Below are 9,979 nucleotides of genomic sequence, written 5' to 3' on the forward strand. Positions count from 1 at the left end.
CTGGGACTCGTAGTTCCGGGCCCTAGGCGCTGGCGCGGGTCAGTATCACGAGTCCTGCGCTTCCAGGTATCAGATTCCACGTGAGAGGCGAGAAAGGCCTGGCAAGCAGCGCAGCCTGCGCAGCCGGTGGAGAGGCGTCTGGCGTTTGAGTCGTGGGAGTGTCGCCGGGTGAGGCTCTGGGCTGCGGGGGCTCGGAAGCCTGGCGGGTGGCCGTGGGAGGGCGCGCGTCCTGGCGGAGGTGCGATCAAGGGCCGCACGTGTGTCCGCGCGCCGCGGCCGGCGCTGCGTTCCCCAGACATAGCGGTGATCAACTGAGACCAGGCGGACCCAAGCGCTGAGCCGGCAGTGGCTCCGAGGGGCCCTCCTCTCTACTGCCTGAGCTTCGGCCTTGGCTGGCCTGGGAGCTTCGCAGTTGGCCACACCGGCCTTTTACACGCCGATGACTGGCCTTATTCGAAGGAGGTTTTCGGTGGACGTTAGGAGACCGAGAGGGGCTCCTGTGAGGGACCAACCCTCCCGTCCCCACAGTCCTGCCTTCGCTGAAAAGAGATTGCGTCAGAGCCCCTGCATCCCCGATAGAGTCACTTTCAGGCGTCTCGAGCAGCTGAAATATCTCCGAGAGGCGACACATTCATCCGGAGAGCTTGCTCTAACTAGAACTTCAGGGCAATGGCTGGGGAAGTAGGCACATCTTAGAGCTGCTGGGGGCAGTGGGATTTTCTTATTTTCATGGGTTTGCGAGGGAGGCTTGGGCTATTTGATCCAGAGCCCGGTGGAGAGAGGCGAGGGAGGCGCAGCGTGAAGAGACAGCGAAAGCATCCCAGGAGAGGGTGTGTAAAGGCAACAGGACCTGATAACGTTTTTCCCCCGGCAGTCTTGCTGGACTGGCTAGTCTGTGTCCAGCAAAGTGGACCTGATTTTCACGGCTTTTTCGCTTCCCTTAACTCCACTTTTCCAGGAATCTGTCCTTCCTGAAAGGAGAAAATGACCAAGTTCCAGGTGAGTTGGGGTTACTCTTCTCTGAGAATGGAAATATCCTTTCTTTTTTGGGAAGGACATCAGCATTAACTGAGTGTGTATCTGGTGTCAGGTCCTGTCTTGGTTCTGGTTTTTTTTTTTTTTTTTACTTTGTCGGACTTCAGCGTGAGACATATAGTGTTTATCAATGTGAGTATAGGAACATTAAGACACTAAGAGCATATAGCTATCAAATGATGTCACTGGGGCCTGCACAATCTGCTGACTTTAAATGCTACCCCTGTTTTCACTGAACTACCCTGCCTCCTTTGATTCACTCCTCAGAGGACTGGGCTATGCTCTTTTATTGAAAGACTTAACACAGCATGTTTGGTCCAATCTCTGGAAGCATGCCTTTTCCTGCCAGACATTTCTCTGACATTGACAGTCATCCAAAGCTGTTACATATTCAATCTAGTGCTAAGTGGTCTCAGGAAAGCAAATAGAATTATAAACTACGGTGCTTTTCTTCATGAGCATGTGATGTGTGTGGAAAAAAATATGCACATTAACAATAATCATTTACTAAACTTGAGTTAAAGACACGAGAAAATGTGTTACATAACAGCTTAGTAATTACCATGTCACTCCCAGAAATCCTCCTCAGCCAGGCTGTGCATCAGATTATCTGTGGTGTTCTTTAAAAATTAAAGGTTCCTAAGCAACATTCCCCTAGACCACCTGAAAGGAGAATTTCACTTCTTTTTTCTCTCTGATCTTTGTACAACCCAAAGATTTATTGCATTTATTGTGAAGTATTTCTCTGCATACTTGATGTGAGCATCACTAAGGTAGATAGGATGGGTTGTTCATCTTTTGAGTTCTGCTTGTTTTGTTCCCTTTATCAACGTATCTACATTTTAATTGGTACAATGAATTGTTGAATTACCATGTAGGCTTTTTTAAAAAGCTTGTCATTTGTCTGCACAAAACCACTTCTAGAAAGCTACCTCAAGACTGACAGTATCGTAGAGTGTTTGAAAAGGAAGGGATTAACCAGCCACCAGGGAAGCCCCTCTTAGCTCTCTGCCTTGGTGCCATCATCTTACAGAGGAGAGCTCTAATTCTGAGGGAGCAGAATTCTTGTGTTTTATTGCAGAGAACAGCAAAGTCAGAAGTCAACCCCATGTTTTCTAACTTCGTGCTGTTTCTTCTCTGTAACTAAACAGGTCATCACACCAGGAGTTATTTGAATAAAATATCAGGCTGGGTTTTTTTTTTTTTAATATTAGATGATTTTTAAAAAATTGAAGTATAGTTGATTTACAGTGTTTCAGGCATACAGGCTGGATTTTAGGGGGGCGGGGGCGGAAAAATGAACTAATTCTTAACAGCACCACCAGCAAGACCATCTTTTTGGTTGGCAAAAACCATCCTCACATCCACATCCATAGAAAGGTACCATGAGTTCTTATAAAAATCAGTTTCTTTAGAGGACAGTAAGCTGCCCCAAAGTATTGAAAGCATGATGTTTGTGTCTTGAATATAATTGAGAACTTCGGCAAAGATTGACATAAGAACCTGTGCTGTTTTTTTTTTTTCCTTCTATCTCTTCCCTAGTGATTATGCACTGTGATGAAGTTGGGGATTGCTAGAACAGTGACATTTTGAGATCTTGGCATATGTTAATAATTTTTTTAATTTAAAGAAAGGACTTCATTCCCTCAGTACTTACTGTTTTCTGTATACCAGACATTGTCCTTGATTCTGCTGAAAGGTAGGAGTCCCATTTAACCCTTCTCTTCCTCTGTGACTTTGAATGAGTCACTTTGCAGTTATGAACCTTAGTTTTCTCATCTGTAAATTGAGTGCCGAGTTGGATGATCTCGAGATTTCTCTTTTACTTGTATCATTTCATGATTTTAATTGTGAATTTATAAATAAATATTTGTCATTTAGATTTTGAGTCAGGTGTGCTGTTTGCTGAGGATTTAAAGATTAGTTGAGTGTGGTCACAGAAGCCAGGTGAAATGTAAGGGGGGAAGGACGCAGGCTGAGCTTGAAGAATTGACAGGACCCCAGTCTGTAAAGCCTTGCAGGCCAGAATGAACAGTCTGGATTTTATTCCATGTGCATGGAAAAGCCTTTGCAGAGTTTCATGCCGTGCATGGTACGTGTTTTAAAAGATCACCCTCTGCTGTGTGGAAGATTCATCATGTGTGGGAAGACAAATTTAGGAGGTTGGTGTAGGTGGAAAGTTAACGACAGCTGGGACTTGTAATGGTAATAGTGCAAGCTGGAGAGAAGTGGGTGGCTTCAGATATGCTTTAAAGTCAGAGTTGAGATGACTTGGTGATGAATAAAATGTGAGGAAGTGAGAAGAAAATCAAAAGGACTTCTGGGATTTGGGCTTGAGCAGTTTAGTAGGTTGTGCGGCACTTGGGGGACAACAGGGAAGAGCAGATACTGATGGAGGTTGTGGGAGCAAGAATTCTGTTGGGGTGACTTACCTGGTGGTCCAGTGGTTAAGACTCCGAACTGCCAAAGCAGGGGGCAGAGGTTTGATCCCATGTCAGGGAAATAAGATCCCTACAGGCTATGCGGCACAGCCAAAAGATTAAAAAAAAAAAAAAAAATTCTGTTGGGGCTTGATATGTTTTAAGTGCCTTTTAGACATCCAAGTGTAGATGGGAAGTTTGAGCCTGGAATTGAGAAGAAAGGTTAGGACTAGAGATAAATGTTTGGGAATACCTAAGGAGGGTGTTCTATGGTTGTGGGTAAATGTGCTATTTTATATTTTCTAGGAGTGTTCGACTACTTAGTTTAGAAGAAGAAAGGACATATGATTTATATGGCTAGGGGAAAAATTGATCTCAGAAGTATACTTTGGCTGAGAGGAAAAAGGAAGGAGTAAAGGATGATGATCTTGGTAAAATAGATGTGAGGGAGGAAGAAGAGAAGAAAAAATAGGAAGATGTTTTTAAGGTGTGCATTTTGACATAATATTTCAAAAACAGAGTGATCCAAATAGTGAAATGGCCCTAATTGTGGTTCCTGAGTTTGAAATGAGGCAAAGATCATTGGCATTAAAGAGATTAAGAAATTTGAGGTTAGCATGTTGAGTAAATTGTTCTCCTTAGTGTTAAGGCTATCAGGATGATAGTAGGAACGGGGCAAAAGGACAGCCCAGCAAGGAAATGAGAAAGGAAAGGTTCTCCATCCAAACTAGACTGAGATCAGCCTGAACTACCCACTTCCTCTGTATCCTTCTCCCCTCTTCCAGTGCTCCCAACCGCACCTTCCTTCTGGGGCATTTGTTCAGATGGTTGTCAGTTGAGGAGGAATGTGCTTAATGTTTTAGGAACAGGTAGCATTCAAGGACGCCTCTGTGGACTTCACCAAGAAAGAGTGGGGTTGCTGGACTCTATTGAGAGGAAACTGCACAGAGCTGTGATGCTGGAGAACTACAGCCACTTGGTCTCAGTGGGTAAGAACATGAACTTGAACACCAATGCCCTGGAGTCTCTGTTTCTTCAGATTTAAATATCGATGGGGCCCCAGCAGCTATAGTTGAGGAATCACTTTCTTAATTTCTTTTTGGCAGAAAAGGATGTTTTTGATTATTCTAAGCAGCTAAAGAACTTTGTGTGTGTATGCTCAGTCATGTCCAGCTTTTTGTGACCCCATGGACTGTAGCTCGCCAGGCTCCTCTGTCCATGGAATTTTCCAGGCAAGAATACTGGAGTGGGTTGCCATTTCCTGCCCTAAGGGATCTTCCTGACCGAGGGGTCCAACCCATGTCTCTGGCATCTCCTGCACTGGCAGGTGAGCTCTTCATCACTGTGCCACCTGGAAGACCCTAAAGAGCTTTACTTGGTGAGAACTGGAGAATGGTAGTCTTACGTGGAGAATTGTCCAAGAAACCGTATGTGGTCCGTCCTTTATAAGCCAGTTTGAGACTGCTTTTTTTTTTTGCACAGTCACCCACACCTGTGTGTCTCAGATGTGCTCTCTCAGTTGGAGCAAGTTGAGGATTATAGTATAATGGAGAATTCTCCATGCCCATTACCTTTAGTTGCTGGTGTAGAGCCTCTAAACCTCCCCCTCGCTTTCAGAGCCTTTCAAGCTCTACTTTTACTACAGAGCATTATTCTCTGCTGCCCCATGGTCGACCTCCTTTCCAGCTAAGCCTGTTTTCCTGAGGTCTCCATGCTTCCTTGCTCTGGGGCCCTTGATTACCATGCTCTGGTTTCTTGTGAATTCTGGCTGTTAAGATTTTGTTTCAAGTAATTTACCTGTGTGAGATCTTCGACCACCCCCCATTCAATCTCCTTCTTTTCCTTTTTTTTTTTGTTAATTTTGTCTATCTTTGGCTGTGCTGGGTCTTCGTTGCTGCATGCCAGCTTTTCTCTAGTTGCAGGGAGCAGGACTACTCTTCATTGCGGTGAGTAGGCTGCTCATTGCCGTGGCTCCTCTTGTCGTGGAGCACAGCCCCTAGAGCACGTGGGCTTCCGTAGTTGAGGCACGCGGGCTCATGGGTTGTGGTGCATGGCTTAGTTGCTCCATGGCATGTGGGATCTTCCTGGACCAGTGATCAAACCTATATCACCTGCATTGGCAGGCAGATTGATATCCAGTGTACCAAACAGGGAGGTCCTCGATCTCCTTCTTTTCTCGGAACTTTCAATTTATATCTCACAGGCTCATACCTGATTACACATTTTTTGTATACTTTTATTTTAACGATTAGATCTGCAAGTCTGATTGATTTTCTTTGGTTCCAGCCAGGTTTCTGGAGGGGAAGCAACGTATCTAATACTCCACTGCTTTATGTACACGTGTGTGTGTGAGTCACTCAGTCGAGTCCGACTCTGCAACCCCGTGCACTATAGCTCTCCAGGCTCCTCTGCCCATGGAATTCTCCAGGCAAGAATACTGGAGTGGGTTGCCATTCCCTTCTCCAGAGTATCTTCCCAACCCAGGGATTGAACCCAGGTCTCCCACATTGCAGGCAGATTCTTTACAGTCTGAGACAGCAGGGAATCAAGATTTAAAAATTGACTGCTGTGGAGTTTAGCAGCAAAGAAATATGTCTTATAGTCTTGTAAAAGAGACATTATAGTAAATACAGCGTGTTACTGTGAATTCATTAAGTCCTGTGAAGGATGGAGAATTGTGTTCTGAGAGAATGAGGGCATGGGATGGGACAAGAGTGATAAATGTATTGTTGAGAGGTTCAAGGAAAGCCTCTGAAGTGGTGTTTAAACTGAGACCTAAAGCATTAGTGGGCATTAAACAGGTGACTGGGTAGGGGAAGAATATTCCAGGCAAGAGAATAGTTCACGAGGAGACCCAGACACCTAAAAGAAGGAGTGTGGCTAGAACACAGGAAGCGTCTGGGAAGAATAGAGTGGGGGTTGGTTCATTCGTGGCATTGACGACATTGGTAAAAAAATGTGAATTTGTGTTGAGTTCAGTGGGAAGCCATTGGGACAATACAATGGTATGAACTTATTTACCCAGTATCACTGGGACTGCTTGATAAGAGACTGGTGTGCAGAGAGGCAAAAGTAAAGGTGGGGTCTCTACTTGGAATTCTGATCATTTGCTGTCACAAGCTGTCTGCAGTGAATAAACCTTGTGCAAGTAGCGCTCACAACTGTGTCAAGAAATCTGAAGAATAAAACCGCCGAGCTGGACTGCTGAGCGCGGAGATTTGTGGTTTTGAGACATAATTGTTAAAATGTCCTTCTTGAGGGGTGATACCAGTTTACATTCACAAGCAACATGTGTCAGTGGGCTTTGGGTTTTTAACCAGTGTTAACAGGTAGTTTTAGTTTTAATTTATTATATTATGATATACTGCTATTTTTTCAGTTTATCAATATTTTATATTTTGTATTGACTTCATTATTTCCCCCAACATGCCCATCATCCCGAGAGTTTATGTCAGAGTCACATCAGTGATTAATACTTACATTGCTTTGACTTCATAACTCTTGTTCCTGCAGAGTCAAATAGTATACATAGATTACAGTTCTGCTTTTTGTTTTTTCCTACAACTAATTTTTGCTTTTCAAAATATATTTATTTGAGGTTTTTCCCTTTCCATTCTGTTTCTAGAGCATTTTGGTTGATTTGGTTAATTACTGTTTTCTTTTATATATCAACAGTTGATTCAGCTTATCTATTTTACTGATTTCTTAATGCTCACTGCTATTTCTTATATGTCATCTTTTTCTTAATTTAAAAATTTTTACCACAGTACACTGCTGAATAATTGTTTCAGTAATTTTTTAAATCCTTCCTTACCTGAAAAAGTGTCTAGCCAGTCTACTGATTGACTTAGGTATGAGATAGAAGGCTAATTTTACAGTCAGTTTATCTCCTAAATTAGAAGATATTGCTCGTTTATCTTCAGGTATACAATACTGCTATTCTGTAGTTCACTGTCAATATAATTCTCATTTGTATTTGCACATAACTTGGCTTTTCTGTCTAGATGCATTTAGCATTTTCTGGGTTTTTTGGGGGTTTTTTTGAGTTTTTTTTGTTTTGTTGAAGTCCTGAGGTTTCACAATTTTTAACATTTAGTGAGCCCTGACTCCTGAATTCTAAGAAAATTTTTTCCCTGTTAATTCTTTGGTCATTTCTTTCTCTTCATTCTACCTGCACTATATTCATCGAACTCGCACAAGGTAGGCTTTCGTCATCCATCTGTCTACCTTTACTTTGCGTTCCTTGAGTGCCCCTCAGTCTTCATTTTAGGTGGATATTCGTTTAGCTATTTGACCCATGTAGATTGCAGACCTTAGAATCAGGCTGCCTGACAGTAGCTATGACACAAATTACTCGATCATTTTAACCGTGGTTCTTCCAGTGCAGAGTGAGTGTCCTAATAGTTTTTCTCACGTAGGACCATGCATCTGCTGTCTGAGTGCTCCAAATGAGGACAGTAAATCTTAAATGCTGGATGGCATCCCCAACTCAATGGACATGAGTTTAAGCAAACTCTGGGAGATAGTGAAGGACAGGGAAGCCTGGCGTGCTGCGGTCCTTGGGTTGTAAAGAGACAGATACAACTCAGTGTCTGAACAACAAGTCTCAAATATTATGATTATCATTGTTTTCAACCTTTTTATTAATTTAGAAAAATTCTAATTATTCTTTATAGCAGTGTGTTTATATTTTATTATTAGGTCGTAGTTTTTTAGATGTGATATTCCCTCAGATTTCTCTGGGTTTTCATTATGAACCTTTTAAATTCTGTTACCTCTGTTTACTGTGTCATGAGTTTGCGCCTCTCTTTATTGACATGAGTTTCTACCTTTCTTGTTTGTTTCCTTATGTTTCTTGTCTCTTTTTTCAAAAGTCCTATGTTCGCAGCATGATCCTGGAGTGCACCACCCTACTGATGCTCAGCCCTTTCCTGGTGCACGTGTGTTCAGCTCTCAGGGGACACCTCTGCTGACTGGGCTTGGCATGAATCTAGTAAGAATCCAGATGGTGAGTTACGATGTAGACCCTTTTTTTGAGATTGCCTCTTAAGGCCAGTATGTTATCTGGGACATTAGAAATGCCCAACATGATATAATAAACCTATTTCCAGAACAAACCTCTCTTACTTCAGAATAGTTGATTCTGAGCTTGGAATTTTAATTTCTCGGACTTCTTCAGACGTTCTCCTACTTCTTCAGGAGCCTTTTTCTGTACGTAATTTGAGCTGTGCATTTGTTTTTTGTTTGTTTGTTTCTCCATTAGACCTCATCCATCTGCACTCTATCACAAGGAGTTCCCTAGTGATTTTATTCTAGTAATGGCAGTCTGTCTTTTTTTCCAAGACCATTGTGGATTTTCTTATTTTGGTCGTTTCAGTGTAATATAAGGATCTTCACCCTAATTGTTTTGATTAACATACATACTACAGATCTTCCTTAACTTCTAGTTGAGTTATATCCCCATAAATTCATTGTAAATGGAAAAATACTTTTAAGTCAAAAATGCCTTTAATACACCTAATCTGCTGAACATCATAAATTAGCTTAACCTGCCTTAATTATGCTCAGAACACTGACACTGGCCTAAAGTTGAGCAAAAGCACCTAACACAAAGCCTGTTGTATAATAGTGCTGAAGGCCTCGTGCAGTTCATTGAACGCTGCACTGAAAGTGAAAGACCGTGGCTGTGAGCATGCTGTTTGGAGCTGCAGCTGCGGCCATTGCCCAGCATCACGAGGGAGGTTTGTCCAGCATATTGCTAGCCCAGGAAAGGGTCAGAATTCAAAGGCATGTCACTGTCACACCACCATAAAGTCGACAGTTTGTAAGTGAAGCCGTCGTAAGTCAGGGACCATCTACAGTAAGTCTATAATCTATATTCCTAGCACAGTTCTCTCCCAGGAGCTCCAGACCCACATGTTTCACTTACTGAACAGAATATTCCACCAGCACCACAAATTTAAAAAGTGAGATTCCGAGTTTGTTTTCTGTCCCCTTCCCTACTCTAGCCTTGGAGATTAAGATCCCCTGTCTTATGAGATAGTAGCCCATACCTCGTCACTCATTCAAGGGACTTGAGGGTCATGCTTGGGGCCTGCTTTCCCTTTTGAGTTTAGTCAGTTGTCATGTGATTTAGAACAAATCTCTCCCTTTCTGTCCGTAACCATCCTCCTCATCACACTCCTGATTTGCTACAGCAGCTCTCTCTCCACCTTAAAGTCTTGCTCATTTATGATGGTATTTATAATCACAGAGTCAGTCATTTCACTCACAACTGTAATCCTTAATAGCTTTACATCTCTCGGGGGATCTCTAGCTACACACCGAGCCCTTTGTTCTGGCCCTTGTCTTTCTCTCCAGGCATAGTCTTTCCACTGTTACCTGTTTTATTTCCTTCACAAGAAACTACTTATACTTTTCCAGAACATGTCATATTTTCTCTCCACATTCCACTTTTTTTCCCCTTACATTTGCTCCTAGAAATCTTCCCCAAGGTTTGAGCCAACTGCCCTTCCTTCTGTGTC

General features: G+C 42.8%; 1 protein-coding gene across 9 annotated transcripts in view; it reads left to right on the forward strand.

The window, feature by feature from the left end:
* Window positions 1-9,979, forward strand: part of ZNF239 (zinc finger protein 239) — a 23,786-nt gene continuing 13,807 nt past the window's right edge. Inside the window, exons 1-5 of one of the 9 annotated variants that reach the window (XM_061405763.1) lie at window positions 1-168; window positions 959-999; window positions 2,578-2,734; window positions 4,319-4,444; window positions 8,330-8,463. The gene's annotated coding sequence lies outside the window, so the exon portion shown is untranslated. Of the gene's footprint in view, window positions 169-205; window positions 1,000-2,577; window positions 2,735-4,318; window positions 4,445-8,329; window positions 8,464-9,979 lie in introns of those variants that run through there. The other 8 variants (XM_061405759.1, XM_061405765.1, XM_061405764.1 and 5 more) reach the window with 8 other exon arrangements.

This window comes from Bos javanicus, chromosome 28 (assembly GCF_032452875.1).
Source record: "Bos javanicus breed banteng chromosome 28, ARS-OSU_banteng_1.0, whole genome shotgun sequence".
Lineage (NCBI taxonomy): Eukaryota > Metazoa > Chordata > Mammalia > Artiodactyla > Bovidae > Bos > Bos javanicus.